This window comes from Mizuhopecten yessoensis, unplaced genomic scaffold, assembly GCF_002113885.1.
Source record: "Mizuhopecten yessoensis strain PY_sf001 unplaced genomic scaffold, ASM211388v2 scaffold377, whole genome shotgun sequence".
Lineage (NCBI taxonomy): Eukaryota > Metazoa > Mollusca > Bivalvia > Pectinida > Pectinidae > Mizuhopecten > Mizuhopecten yessoensis.
Window position 1 is genome coordinate 101533 of NW_018403516.1, and position 16498 is coordinate 118030.

The 16498-nt window shown below is 36.9% G+C and overlaps 1 protein-coding gene across 1 annotated transcript in view; it reads right to left on the reverse strand.

Annotated features, from left to right (window-relative positions):
* The window catches only part of LOC110447178, a 53054-nt gene extending 40312 nt beyond the window's left edge, over window positions 1–12742 (reverse strand). Inside the window, exons 1-3 of the mRNA XM_021492705.1 lie at window positions 12482–12742; window positions 10300–10412; window positions 8118–8230 (exon numbers count right to left, since the gene is read on the reverse strand). The gene's annotated coding sequence lies outside the window, so the exon portion shown is untranslated. The remainder of the gene's footprint in view (window positions 1–8117; window positions 8231–10299; window positions 10413–12481) is intronic.
* Window positions 12743–16498: the final 3756 nt, after the last annotated feature.

Here is a 16498-nt window from a genome sequence, read left to right on the forward strand (position 1 = left end):
ATAATACAGAGTATATAGTGATATGCTGAGTACACAGAGACATCATATAATACAGAGTATATAGTGATATGCAGAGTACACAAGAGACATCATATATTATACAGAGTATATAGTGATATGCTGAGTACACAGAGACATCATATAATACAGAGTATATAGTGATATGCTGAGTACACAGGCATCACATAATACAGAGTATATAGTGATATGCAGAGTACACAAGAGACATCATATTATACAGAGTATATAGTGATATGCAGAGTACACAGAGATATCATATAATACAGAGTATATAGAAGTCATATACATAGTATTCAGAGAGTAGTAAACAGAGTGATATAGAGAGTGTTAAACAGAGCATATAGAGAGTTGTGTACAGAGTTTATAACAAATGAAATATATCTGTACTTCATATATTCTGTATATAGTACCTTTATATACTGTGTATACATAATCCTATCTTCACATTTTCTGTACACTATATTATGTATTTCTTTAAAAAGCTATGTATGAAGTATCTCTCATGACTATTTTCAGTTATATATCATCTAATTGCTGAAACTTGTTGATAATATACTGCATATAAACTAACACTATTTGATTTACCTCATAAAGAGTCATCACTTATTGGGTATGAGTATCCTCTATATACAACAAAAGATGTTTGTTTCCTGTTACATGTTTGAAAAAAATATGGATAGGTATAGATAGGTAATAAATTCAATTTTTCATTTATTTTTATTTAGCCTATACATAGAAAGGAGAGTGATCTTGACTTGAACAGTTCTCCCTTTGAAAATTGGCAAAAAAAGTTTTGGGTAGGCACAAAACAAGATCTTTTCAGCCTTTTATATTTTGAAAGGATATGGCCATCTTAGGGTAGAGGGGCGGGGCCATTAAAGGGAAATTGGCAAAGAGCTATGGCGGGTTGCTATGCCTATTTCCCCAAAGCTATGATCCGATATAGTGCGCGCTTCCAACCGTGCACTGTTATGACGCGTCCTCAGGTATTTCTATACAGGTAGCTTGATCGGAATCCCGTGTCTAAGAATAGATTATTGTAAACAGACGAATCCAAGGCCATGGCTACTAATACGTGCGTATTTCGCGTTATGCTGTATAAAACACAAGATCGTACATTCATTACCAACAAGTTTGAAAGGATTTAGTTTTCATTACTACTGCTAGGTCATGCTGTTACTTGGTTTTTAAAAAAAAACACATCTTGCTTTTGTTCTTTCTTTAACTCGGAATGATAAAATTACATATAGTTTTCGATTAGCATGTCTTACACGTGTATTGCGCTCCTAACTTTGTGCTGCAGTCTTCCTGCATTTAAAACAAATGAGACTGGCCTCGACGATGAATTTTCCTGCATGTTCGGTAATATCTTTTCGATAATAACACTTCATTTTTTTTGCTTTGTACCAATCCCACATATTTTGTATTTCGGCATCGTTTGTTTGCGTTAAGATAATAAATAAAAATACTAGTGCCAATTGGACGGTAAAACAATTCATAAATATCATTTAAAATGTTGTCTCAACTACAAAGCGTAGCTGTACTGTACACGCATACAGGGATTTGTTGACATGATTCCATAGAAGATAAATCAATAGGTATGTTATTAAAATATCAATACAATGTTCTACTGATTTGAAAAATATTTATCACTTAATTAAGGAAAATGATCACATGCCTAAATATTAAAAAAAAAGTAAAACAAGCAAAAAAGTGAATCTGAATGTGGTTCGAACCTACACTGTTCACATTTTCTGGTCACAAGCTAACTGGGAAATACAAACTGCTTTAGGCCTAACCCAAGAAACATCTGTCGCAGTATTAAAAACTTGATTGATCAACCAAGTTTTTCATTATTTTGAGGCCTTTCCCAAAAAAGGACCACTTTTCCGTCATACGATTTGTTTTTGCATATTACATCAAGGAATCAAAATGTTTATTCAAAAGTTGGTCCTCGGATGGGAAAGTATTGAAAGTATTTTATTAAATCTGGGAAACCCCTTCACGTTCATGGATATAGTGAATATGGCTATATTTGCAGTATTATATCAACAATACCGAATATCTCAACAGTTCAAAAATTCATATTCAATTGGTTTTATATCTATTCCAAGCATTTTTGCTACTAAAGATTATTTACTCATCAATATTTTTTTCCCGTTTTCAAAAATGCCGACTTAGGGAAATACGGGCAGTTTTCCGCCATACCTCTTTTAACTTGTAAAAGACTACTTTCTAGAAGGACCCGTCACCATATAAGACAACTCTTATATAGATGAGGTATAATAATAACTTTCCTACAGAGAATAGCGATCTAAAATGCCTTGATGTATGGGAGTTGTATACCTGATGTATGGGAGGTGGGTAAACCTGATGTATGGGTGGTGTAAACCTGATGTATGGGTGGTGTAAACCTGATGTATGGGAGGTGTGTAAACCTGATGTATGGGTGGTGTAAACCTGATTTATGGGAGGTGTATACCTGATGCATAGGTGGTGTTTACCTGATGTATAGGTGGTGTATACCTGATGTATGGGAGGTATATATACCTGATGAGTGATGTATTGGAGGTGTATATACCCGATGTGTAGGTATACCTGATGTATGGGAGGTGTATATACCTGATGTATGGGAGGTGTATTCCTGATGTATGGGAGGTGTATTCCTGATGTATAGGTGGTGTTTACCTGATGTATGGGAGGTGTATTCCTGATGTATGGGAGGTGTTTACCTGATGTATAGGTGGTGTATATACCTGATGTATGGGAGGTATATATACCTAATGTATAGGAGGTGTATTCCTGATGTATGGGAGGTGTATACCTGATGTATAGGTGGTGTTTACCTGATGTATGGGAGGTGTATTCCTGATGTATGGGAGGTGTTTACCTGATGTATAGGTGGTGTATATACCTGATGTATGGGAGGTATATATACCTAATGTATAGGAGGTGTATTCCTGATGTATGGGAGGTGTATACCTGATGTATAGGTGGTGTTTACCTGATGTATGGGAGGTGTATTCCTGATGTATGGGAGGTGTTTACCTGATGTATAGGAGGTGTTTAACTGATGTTTAGGAGGTATATACCTGATATATGGGAGGTGTATACCTGAGTTATAGGTGGTGTATACCTGATGTATGGGAGGTGTATATACCTAATGTATAGGAGGTGTATTCCTGATGTATGGGAGGTGTATACCTGCTGTATAGGTGGTGTTTACCTGATGTATAGGAGGTGTATATACCTGATGTATGGGAGGTATATATACCTGATGAGTGATGTATGGGAGGTGTATATACCTAATGTATAGGAGGTGTATTCCTGATGTATGGGAGGTGTATACCTGATGTATAGGTGGTGTTTACCTGATGTATGGGAGGTGTATTCCTGATGTATGGGAGGTGTTTAACTGATGTATAGGAGGTATATACCTGATGTATGGGAGGTGTATACCTGAGTTATAGGTGGTGTATACCTGATGTATGGGAGGTGTATATACCTGATGTATGGGAGGTGTATTCCTGATGTATGGGAGGTGTATACCCGAGTTATAGGTGGTGTATACCTGATGTATGGGAGGTGTATTCCTGATGTATGGGAGGTGTATACCTGAGTTATAGGTGGTGTATACCTGATGTATAGGTGGTGTATACCTGATGTATGGAAGGTGTATACCTGGTACCTGATATTTGGGAGTGACCTGAAGGTGTTTACTTGATTTATAGGAGATGTATACCTGATGTATAGGTGATACCTGACTTATAGGAGCTGATGCCGGATGCAAAGGTTGTGTATGGGATGTTTGTATTGGTAGTAGAGAAGGTAGGGAGGGGGTACATTTTGCTATAGTTTATGGAAATGAGACTTTTCAGTATTGGGGAGGGATAAAATTCCCTGCTATACATATGTAATATTTGTTTTTGTCATATCACAACAACAAATAACAATTGTATTACAACTCAGGTGACCTGTTAAACCCATGGGGCCCTTGTTTAAATGTGCCGTATTAGTTGGATGTGTTGATATTGGCTTCCAATAATAATTCCCCTATAGCTACTTGCCTATAATTAGATATGGGTTACAGGGACATGTCACATGCTTATTAAGTGTGCAGCAAAATAAATATATACTGTGACGCTGATTTATTATATATAATATCTTCTATTGTATATATTTGCAACCAGTCAATATCTTTCTCACCTCCCTGGGGAGCATACAGTCGGTGCTGCCATTTCGGCACTCACAGCTAGCATTCTACATTTCTAGCACTGCCCAACCACATACTCATTTACAGCTGAGTAGACTGGAACAAGCGGAGTAAAGTATCTTGCTCGTGTATTAGTAAACTGAATATTTCTCTTGGAATCTGATTCAAACTTTGTGGGAAAAGTCCAGTTACCATATGCTCCCCTGTGTGATAAAATTCATTTGGAAAAGGAACTGAAATATAAGACATTCTTCATTTTTGAAATTATATCTAAGTTCCCTAGTTTATGATCTAGTGTCAGACACTTTTCATAAATAAAGATGAAGAGATTAATTTAATCTAATAAAATAACCTTGCTATAGGGATATGTACACATACTTAGTATAACTATTCTTGATAAAAAATTGCCTGTAAAATATTTATTTTTGTGAATTTTTTCTTGGACTTAAAATTAACCTAGAGAGGTCAACTAAGTTAGATCAAATGTAAAAAATAAGCAGTTAATGTTCTGGGTATAATAAATTGTATTTCATTACAAATATTCTTCGTGTATTTAAGATTTGATTATATCTGGTAGATTGCAAGATTCTTTACCACCAGGTCTAAATTAACATATAGGTGTCTTTGAAAAATGGGACACAATCTAATCCAACTACTTGGGGTGGGTGAGGGGAGGTTAACTAATTTGATTGGTTTGGAGGAACACTGAACAGTTGTACATATCCTTTACCTGTTAACTCACAAAATACATGAGCACAAACTTTAAACCATGAATTTATAACACAGGATAATCAGCAGAAATCAATAAAATTTGCTTACAACAAGCAAGACAAGTGATGTGAATGATAAATGTTGAATCAACTAACTCAGCTTTCTGACATCAACTATCTGTATCTTTACCTCAAAATTGCTGTAAATTCATTAACCAGAAACTTGGAATAAACGGCATACCTCAGGAAGACATATGTCAAAGAAACCAATACTTCCTCATTAATAATATAAAACAAATAACAACCCCCATCTCCCACCCCAAATCAAACCAAACTAGAATTCTTCAACGAGGCGGTGTACGAAAAATAACATCAATCAAGATGAATTTTAAAATCTCACTTTATATTTGAGTATGTGGTGACTGATTATGACAATAATTCTGCGCTCTTACCGAGTTTGGCATCATTATAGCTGCACTACTGGACCCTCACCATATAAATCCTCAGCAAACCACTTTCATTTGTCTCATTCTGGTTGAAAATGACGTGTAACAGATTAACAAATGACAGTGATTCTCATCAATAAGAACTATTTCTGACTCTTTTTCTTTTTGGCCAACAAAACCAATGGTCATTTGAATAATCAAACCCTGCAACTTCACAGACATTTTCTAAGTTCCCAATGGCTCTTCGGAACACTAGAGTTTCGTTCGGAAAAGTTTATAACTCGGGATTATTCCAGCCATTTTAGTATATAGTAATGTATGCTTCCTGATACCAATCTTTTTAAATATATGTGTTAATATAATAATGAATATTTAAATATATCAACTTAACTTCTTCATAATATTTTATATTGGTGTTAATTACACTTGCTTTAGAAAAATACGAAACAGTTTGTGCGCAAAGCTAGTTTTACCACGGAATTAGAATGTGTAATATTTTGGTTACAGCAAAGACATTAAATATCAAATAGACATGTCCTTTCGCAGAATCAATGCTCATTTTATGAAGTCAATCATTTCTCAATAGTCATTAAATATTGACAAAATGCTGAATTGAAACATGATTAAATGAAATTCAAAATTTCAATGAACTATTTTGTCCATTTTTGGTAAAGTCTGGTTCAGACAAACATTTTTATTTTAAGCCTGGTTCATAGAGCTGGGACAAAAGTTTATGTCACATTTTTTAACGCAGAATACATAAATAAAAAAAGGAGCTGGGAAAATGCACCATGTGGAGTAATTTCGAATAAGTTGCACCAAAATATGTATATGATATACATATACTTGCTAATGATTGACATTTAATTCAATGAATTCATTAAAATTAGCTCCGGGCTGTCATGTAACTTGCTGTGATGTTTAACTAAAATCATGTCGCAGAAATCGTGAATATATTTCTGTATAAACTATATCAATGAAGACAAAGGATATACATGTACGTGGAGCCAAGATGGATGAATTCAGGTTTGAAAAATGCCTTTGATTGTTGCCTAGAAATATAAACTTATAAAAGTGTTCTATTGTTTAGGTACATATATTGAATGACCTATCTCAAAATTTCGAGAATAACACGCAAAGGCAAAAGGTCAGCTGATGTTTCTGTATTTTTCTTATAAATGGTTTAAATTTAAAATGAGGTAATAGGACAAAGTTATTGTTAAAAGTTAACCCTTTAAGTCACTTCCCCCACAGGGGTTTCGTTACAAAATACACATACCGTTTTGATACTGATATAGGTCACGGTCTTCATAAACATACATGTGCTGTGACCTATATCAGTATAGTATATGTACATGTGTATTAGACATTTGTAACGAACCCCTGTGCTTCTAGCGTGCTGTGTATGCCCTCGAAATATAGCTAGCTGCCTATATCCAAAGACGTCTTTTATCACCTCCGAAATATTAAGTTTTACGTTCATTATCAGTAAATTCTTTCATTAAAAAGTCTAAATCTAAATAACTTTCACGGGATAAAAAGTCAGTCATATTTGACAATGATGTATCATCCGATCAGATACTTACCTGATGCTGCTTGACATGAACAGATATGCTTGCGACATCATCACGTGTATGCATTCGTTTTCTATTGTTTTAGTCATGGTTGTTACACTGTACTGATCTGTCAAATCAGTGTCACATTCTCGGTCTCTCATCACCTAGGTAAACAACGTGGTTATCGATACCGGAAACTTGTCTGTTAGGTCACACGCAAGCGCAGTACAGGTAAATTGGCTTCAGCGAGAGTGTTACAAGTCATCACGGTTCGGTGCACAAATACAAGAGGTGGACAATACATACGCTAGACGAGAGTGGTGTTGCCAATCCCTGTTATCTAAGTCCGTGGTTTTACACAGCTGCCTTTTGCCGGACTCGCTCGGAACACACTGTTCTGAATGGCCTGTGTAATGCGGATATATGACCCATCATTAAGCTGGACTAGCTAGCTCACTTGCAATTCTAAATTATACCTATCAAAGACTGAATATGTGTGTCATTTCTTTATTTCTGTCCAAACTAATGTCACTGTGTGAATATGTAGACGAAAGTATGATATGACTTAAATCAGTCGGCAGATTCCGTTCCTATAGTATACCGTTGAGTACCGTAATCAACCGAGTGCAACATGTTAACCTACATCACACTTTGAAACAAGGCGGGTTTGACACCTACAATCTCAAACAAACAAGTACGTCTAACTTCATCAGGGGCGGATCTAGAATATTTTTCAGATTTTCTGATAATTCTGCGACGCATGTGGTCTGTAACGATGTAATGTTGCACAAAATAAAGTAAGATACAAGTGTTGGCCTTTTCCAAGGGTCACTTCTTAAGTTATTTTATTCAGTTTAAACCTGCTTGAGGGGGTGCACGTGATGGCTAGGGCAGTGCTATACATAACTAGAATCACAAGTCAAGAAATTAAATAAGCATATTGATTTGCACATTAGGCCCTAAGGTAACAGTGCACACACCAAATGGAGCCTGGGGGTTAAACCGTTTCACACGATAGATGCAGTTATAAAACTATTATTTTGTTTAAGTCAAGGCCTGGGTTGTGTCACGTGTGCTAGTGACAACCCCTTAGATTCGCCTCTGCACATGTGGGCCTAGGGAAATGCTGAGGCTACAGAAACAATNGTGACAGATGACTTCTGATCATTACCTTGTGTTGAATTTAACTTATCGTTGGGACCTTCTCCATCCTGAAAGGTAACGTCTGCTCACAATCCACTGACGATCGGGAAACGGCTTTCGGAACACACTGTTCCGAATGGCCTGTGTAATGCGGAAATATGACCCATCATTAAGCTGGACTAGCTAGCTCACTTGCAATTCTAAATCATACCTATCAAAGACTGAATATGTGTGTCATTTCTTTATTTCTGTCCAAACTAATGTCACTGTGTGAATATGTAGACGAAAGTATGATATGACTTAAATCAGTCGGCAGATTCCGTTCCTATAGTATACCGTTGAGTACCGTAATCAGCCGAGTGCAACATGTTAACCTACATCACTTTGAAACAAGGCGGGTTTGACACCTACAATCTCAAACAAACAAGTACGTCTAACTTCATCAGGGGCGGATCTAGAATATTTTTCAGATTTTCTGATAATTCTGCGACGCATGTGGTCTGTAACGATGTAATGTTGCACAAAATAAAGTAAGATACAAGTGTTGGCCTTTTCCAAGGGTCACTTCTTAAGTTATTTTATTCAGTTTAAACCTGCTTGATGGGGTGATGGCTAGGGCAGTGCAATACATAACTAGAATCACAAGTCAAGAAATTAAATAAGCATATTGATTTGCACATTAGGCCCTAAGGTAACAGTGCACACACCAAATGGAGCCTGGGGGTTAAACCGTTTCACACGATAGATGCAGTTATAAAACTATTATTTTGTTTAAGTCAAGGCCTGGAGTGTGTCACGTGTGCTAGTGACAACCCCTTAGATTCGCCTCTGCACATGTGGGCCTAGGGAAATGCTGAGGCTACAGAAACAATTGATGTTTCATTTTAAAATGTGACAGAAATTCATAAATATATATTTATATACACATGCTAGTTTATTACACTATTTCTTCAATTTGAAATGCTCTGAATTAAGTCATTTGTAAACAATGTTCTCATATATGCAACCACAAACCTAAATTTAGTATAACACTACATCTTGTATTATTACATTTTTGTGTTGATGGCTCATTACTTTATTTCTTTTAAATTTATGCTTTAAAGTTTTTATATATACGAAACAATTAAGCAACCTTTATAGATATGCCTGAATTTCAGTTAGTTGGAATACGTTACAGCTGTGCTTTATTAATTGGGGCAAATACAGGCATATCTGTATTCAGAGACCAACTTCAGATGAAGATAACATTCAAATTTGAGAGAAACCTACCTTTAATAAAGTAGCACAAAGAAATTATAATTGTATTAATGATAAAGAAATCAAGGGATTACGTTGTCTCATACCTAAGCTAGATAATGTTGGCGTCGTAATGGGGTTCTGATTAAACATTAAACACTGGGTACAGTGGCCTTAGGAGCTGGGATCAGCACAGACAACTGGACACCTTTCTACGTAATAAGCTATCATATCACCTGTGGCGTGGCTTTAAGATGATCATCAAAAATAAATAATTTCGGGAGTCAAATATTAAATATTTTTCTGCTTTTCGTCTGTTATTATTGTTCTTTCAAACCCAAACGTCAAAACTACTTTTAAATTTAGTACCATACTTTCCAGTATCTACTGAAAGCCTTCAAGCTCTGGAAATGGTGACTGGGTTACAGAAAGGATTATGTGGGGTCAGTTAAAAGATATAAGATGCACAGAATCCAAGGAATCAGCCATCATTGTTGTAATCATAGTAAACTAGCTTCTGGTATACTTTGTGGCTGTCACAGAGACTGCTGTACACAACGCATGCGCAGTACATGTCCTCAAGGACCCTGCGCCGTTTAGATACGTAAGCGTGTGTACATTTGTTTTCTCGGTAAACCTGACTCATCGGAATATCCACTTTCCTTTCGACCGAAAGTATGTGTGTATTATATAGCTACAGTAGAATCTGTTCACGATTTTTCTTAAAAGTCTCCTATTAATCACACAAATAATGTCTTGACTGCTGTTTAATAATGTGACAAGCGTTAAACGGTACAATATTCTGTAAACCAAGACGAAACAGCTCGGCTTGTAAACTTTACAACTAGGAAGTGATAAAACAGGACATTCATGACCGCACCTTAATAAATTAAGTGGCAAACATTGACTAGTTTCCCCATTTAAACAAATCAACAGCAAAGTATATAACGTGACAGATGACTTCTGATCATTACCTTGTGTTGAATTTAACTTATCGTTGGGACCTTCTCCATCCTGAAAGGTAACGTCTGCTCACAATCCACTGACGATCGGGAAACGGCTTTCGGAACACACTGTTCCGAATGGCCTGTGTAATGCGGAAATATGACCCATCATTAAGCTGGACTAGCTAGCTCACTTGCAATTCTAAATCATACCTATCAAAGACTGAATATGTGTGTCATTTCTTTATTTCTGTCCAAACTAATGTCACTGTGTGAATATGTAGACGAAAGTATGATATGACTTAAATCAGTCGGCAGATTCCGTTCCTATAGTATACCGTTGAGTACCGTAATCAGCCGAGTGCAACATGTTAACCTACATCACTTTGAAACAAGGCGGGTTTGACACCTACAATCTCAAACAAACAAGTACGTCTAACTTCATCAGGGGCGGATCTAGAATATTTTTCAGATTTTCTGATAATTCTGCGACGCATGTGGTCTGTAACCATGTAATGTTGCACAAAATAAAGTAAGATACAAGTGTTGGCCTTTTCCAAGGGTCACTTCTTAAGTTATTTTATTCAGTTTAAACCTGCTTGATGGGGTGATGGCTAGGGCAGTGCAATACATAACTAGAATCACAAGTCAAGAAATTAAATAAGCATATTGATTTGCACATTAGGCCCTAAGGTAACAGTGCACACACCAAATGGAGCCTGGGGGTTAAACCGTTTCACACGATAGATGCAGTTATAAAACTATTATTTTGTTTAAGTCAAGGCCTGGAGTGTGTCACGTGTGCTAGTGACAACCCCTTAGATTCGCCTCTGCACATGTGGGCCTAGGGAAATGCTGAGGCTACAGAAACAATTGATGTTTCATTTTAAAATGTGACAGAAATTCATAAATATATATTTATATACACATGCTAGTTTATTACACTATTTCTTCAATTTGAAATGCTCTGAATTAAGTCATTTGTAAACAATGTTCTCATATATGCAACCACAAACCTAAATTTAGTATAACACTACATCTTGTATTATTACATTTTTGTGTTGATGGCTCATTACTTTATTTCTTTTAAATTTATGCTTTAAAGTTTTTATATATACGAAACAATTAAGCAACCTTTATAGATATGCCTGAATTTCAGTTAGTTGGAATACGTTACAGCTGTGCTTTATTAATTGGGGCAAATACAGGCATATCTGTATTCAGAGACCAACTTCAGATGAAGATAACATTCAAATTTGAGAGAAACCTACCTTTAATAAAGTAGCACAAAGAAATTATAATTGTATTAATGATAAAGAAATCAAGGGATTACGTTGTCTCATACCTAAGCTAGATAATGTTGGCGTCGTAATGGGGTTCTGATTAAACATTAAACACTGGGTACAGTGGCCTTAGGAGCTGGGATCAGCACAGACAACTGGACACCTTTCTACGTAATAAGCTATCATATCACCTGTGGCGTGGCTTTAAGATGATCATCAAAAATAAATAATTTCGGGAGTCAAATATTAAATATTTTTCTGCTTTTCGTCTGTTATTATTGTTCTTTCAAACCCAAACGTCAAAACTACTTTTAAATTTAGTACCATACTTTCCAGTATCTACTGAAAGCCTTCAAGCTCTGGAAATGGTGACTGGGTTACAGAAAGGATTATGTGGGGTCAGTTAAAAGATATAAGATGCACAGAATCCAAGGAATCAGCCATCATTGATGTAATCATAGTAAACTAGCTTCTGGTATACTTTGTGGCTGTCACAGAGACTGCTGTACACAACGCATGCGCAGTACATGTCCTCAAGGACCCTGCGCCGTTTAGATACGTAAGCGTGTGTACATTTGTTTTCTCGGTAAACCTGACTCATCGGAATATCCACTTTCCTTTCGACCGAAAGTATGTGTGTATTATATAGCTACAGTAGAATCTGTTCACGATTTTTCTTAAAAGTCTCCTATTAATCACACAAATAATGTCTTGACTGCTGTTTAATAATGTGACAAGCGTTAAACGGTACAATATTCTGTAAACCAAGACGAAACAGCTCGGCTTGTAAACTTTACAACTAGGAAGTGATAAAACAGGACATTCATGACCGCACCTTAATAAATTAAGTGGCAAACATTGACTAGTTTCCCCATTTAAACAAATCAACAGCAAAGTATATAACATAACAGATGACTTCTGATCATTACCTTGTGTTGAATTTAACTTATCGTTGGGACCTTCTCCATCCTGAAAGGTAACGTCTGCTCACAATCCACTGACGATCGGGAAACGGCTTTCGGAACACACTGTTCCGAATGGCCTGTGTAATGCGGAAATATGACCCATCATTAAGCTGGACTCACTTGCAATGCTAAATTATATCTATAAAGGACTGAATATAAGAAAATCGTCATTCCAGACGAAGAAGAAATTTAATCAAGTGATAATTACGTTTTAGTAAAACTAAACATTATTATCGTGGTTATAGGGCCTTTGCAACCAGCCAATATCTTTCTCAACTCCCTGGGGATCATACAACCAGTGCTGCCATTTCGGCGCTCACAGCTAGCATTCAACAATTCTAGCACTGCCCAACCACGTACTCAATTACAGCTGAGTAGACAAGCGGAGTAAAATATCTTGCTCAAAGATACAACACAGTGCCGTGCCGTGACTCGAACCCGTTACTCTTCGGTCAGGAGCCCGGCGTCCTACCTCTAGACAACCGTGCCTCCTTAATGGGACCAATGGGACCCGCAAGTGACCGTTCCCAACGATTCTCGGTAAAATGCTCCAGAAAGCTAAAATTCATTGTAGTATCGTGATCAGTCACGCATTTTTATTGATAGGCTAAACCAATGCTCATTTGCTGATTTGTGAATATACATGTTCAAATTTGATGTGTCTACGTATTTGTCAAAAATGCCGGAGTAACACACACACACACACACACACACACAAACACACATCCACACATCCACACACACACACACACACACACACACACACACACACACACACACACACTCACATCCACACACTCACATTTCAGATTACAGGCAAAAGTATATAATATATTATGTACCAAAACGTTAATAGTTGGACCACTGTATTGTGCTATAGATAAGTGGTTTCCAAGGCAAGTTTGACTGTAGTTATAGATTATTCATTCTTACCCAGATTTTATCTATCAAGAAGTTGTGACGTCACAATTATTACAACGCCGCGTAAAATGCTAAGATCGCGCTTCTCAGTACATCAACACGGATATTTCTATCTCGTCAATTTCTGTTTGATGTTGAAAAACAATGGTTGAGTAAATGACTTGGCATGTTTTCACAATCATGATTGGTTTGGTTTAGTATTGTTTAACGTCCTATCAACAGCTATGGTTATTTAAGGACAGCCTCCCCTGTGTGCAAGATGCATGCGTGAAGTGTATGGGTGTGTGTTTTGGGAGGCTGCGATATGTTCGTGCTTATCTCCTTGTGATAGCGCGGAACTGATGCCGACTTTATAGTGCTACCTCACTGAAACATACTGCCGAAGACACCCAGCAGGACACCCCATCCGGTCATATTATACTGACAACGGGCGAACCAGTCGTCCCACTCCTAAATTGCTGAGCGTTAAGCAGGAGTAGAAACTACCATTTTTACAGACTCTGGTATGTCTCGGCCATGGGACAGAACCCAAAGCATTCCTAACAGGGGCGAACGCTAAACTAAAGGCCAAAAGTGAGGCATTGTCAAGGGAGACATTAGGAAGAAGAAAGTTGTTTAAAAAGAAGAGAAAAGATAAGATCCCAAATTTAGTCGCCTCTTACGATCATGCAACGGGGGCAGTGGGTACAATTCTTACGCCCTACCTGCAGGGAATTACAATCACGACGAAAAGAACATTCATAACTTGTTAAATAGAAAACTGTACGAATAAAGATTTGAGAAGCATCAGCTATCAGACAGTTATCATTCTTTGCTTAAAAGTTGATTTCTTATTTCTTTATATTTGATAAATCTGAATATCAACATTTATGTTTATGTTTATCAAATCCGCAGATCTGTTTCCTTGTATGACAAATACGAACTACTTGTGATGGAAGTGAGCTCTTCTCGTATGATTCAAACCTACTTAGTTCGACTCTCTGGAATATCAAAAACAAGGAAATATTTGAAATGATCCCGTTCATAGTTTAGTTATTGCAAACATTTTCATCCAGTCATGAATCTAATATCCGGTCACACACGACAAAATCGGTCACCTGCCAGATATTCGCAGAAATACATCGACTTCAATTTACGAACTATATAAACTATTACTTCGGCCAGTCTGTGTGTCCTAATGTTCCCTACATAATCAAATATTTGTAAAGATGACAAGTTTCCTAATAGATATTCTTACGTCGATTCAACAAGCCATAAAGCTTTCAAGTGTAGAAAGATTTGTTTGTGTGCGGGTATGTCGTCTACAGACTGAAGTCGACCTAAGGGATATCATCCGTCGGCGTCATTGCTTTGACCTTGATGATTGTTTACATACTCAAGGTTTATTTTGAGTAGGATACGAACCAGTGGCCATCTTAGATATCTGCACGTAAAGAGTTGTCTGTGTAATTTTTATGAATTTCCTACAAACGACTTCCTCAGTATCAATTTGAAATTAGCCAGTACTTCTGTAAACTTCGAAATTCATGTTATTAAGGGGTTTTGCAACACCTGTTCTGTTTCAACATTAGTCTAGACCGATTTGGATATCCGCCTTTTTGGGCCCCTAGCATCACCGACGAGCCCTGGAAGGACGAAACAGCTTCTTGATTGTGTGTTGTACTGTGTCTGTTTGTAAAGATGTGTGGTGTACTGTGTCTGTTTGTAAATATGTGTGATGTACGTGTCACTGTTTCAATCTAAACGTGACCAATAGTAAAACCAAAAATTATATTTTTTTCTTTCGGCAAAGTTAGATATTCAACTATAGTATATCCTCATGTCTAAAACCAGAAAACAATATAGAGGATATGCGCCGTGCATCGATTTGTACAGGCCGTCAAAGATGCTACTTTGAACAATAGGCAATACAATATCAGGTTTCCCGACTTGTTTGCGTTTTTGACACACATCGTTAACGTTGACCTTAAACATTCATCATCAAGTAACACTTATATCCTAATCTCAAAAAGTCATACAGGCATGCGCTGTTACAGAAAAAAAGACCAAAAAGTGTATCAGACAGGTTATTGCATTCCCTCTTTAACAAAGATATGAAATGTTACTAGTCTAGTCACCGTACTCCGTAGCTGAGACTTGCTTTGTTATATCTAGATTGAAACCTTTCCTTTGTCCTAGTAGACCGACGCAACAGTACGGCATAACCTTATCTTGGTCCTAGTTGTCCGACGCAACGGCATTGCATAAACTTACCTTGGTCCCAGTAGACGGACGCAATGGCATGGCATAACCTTATCTTTGTCCTACGGTCCTGTGAGCTAAAATTTACAGACATACAGACACCCACATATATTTATATCTATACAAAAGTGGGAGTCACAATATATACAGTAGTTATATTAATGTGACGCTCACTTTTATCTATATATTCTTTGTTATATAGAAAGTGACATGTCCCTGAGGAATAGCAAACAAGCTCACGCTCCTAACCTTAACGCTCTTAAAAGGTATTAATCATCTATTTGACCTTATGCACTTTGACCTTGACTGCGTACTACAATAATGATTTCGGGGGCAAATCTCAGCCCATGTTTCATGAATGTGTATCTTACTTCATATAATGGTACGTCATAATTCTTATGGCCTCTATTTGACCTTTGAGCTTGACCTTCAGAACTTAGATTAAGACAATATAACACAGGTTTTGGAAACATATCCTAACCACTTCATGTATTGACCTCACTCAGTCTTGATGCGAGGGTATATTATATACATATTAAGGAATATTTTGGATAATAAAACCATTCACGTCAAACCTCAACATGATCTGAAATTTAAAATACAGTGCAGGCGGAAATCTTCCTAAGATATCTTAGCTACTGTTTTAAGTATGGATGTCACACTTAATGTGGAGTTAAGGTTGTCACAGTGTTGACTAATGAAATTAGGTTCATGATTTCAATGTCCATCTATGTTTGACCTTAACCTCAATTATCCAGCACTATTTACAAAGGAATAGATATCGGGAAGCAGATGTGTCCATTTGTTTCCGACGTGTTA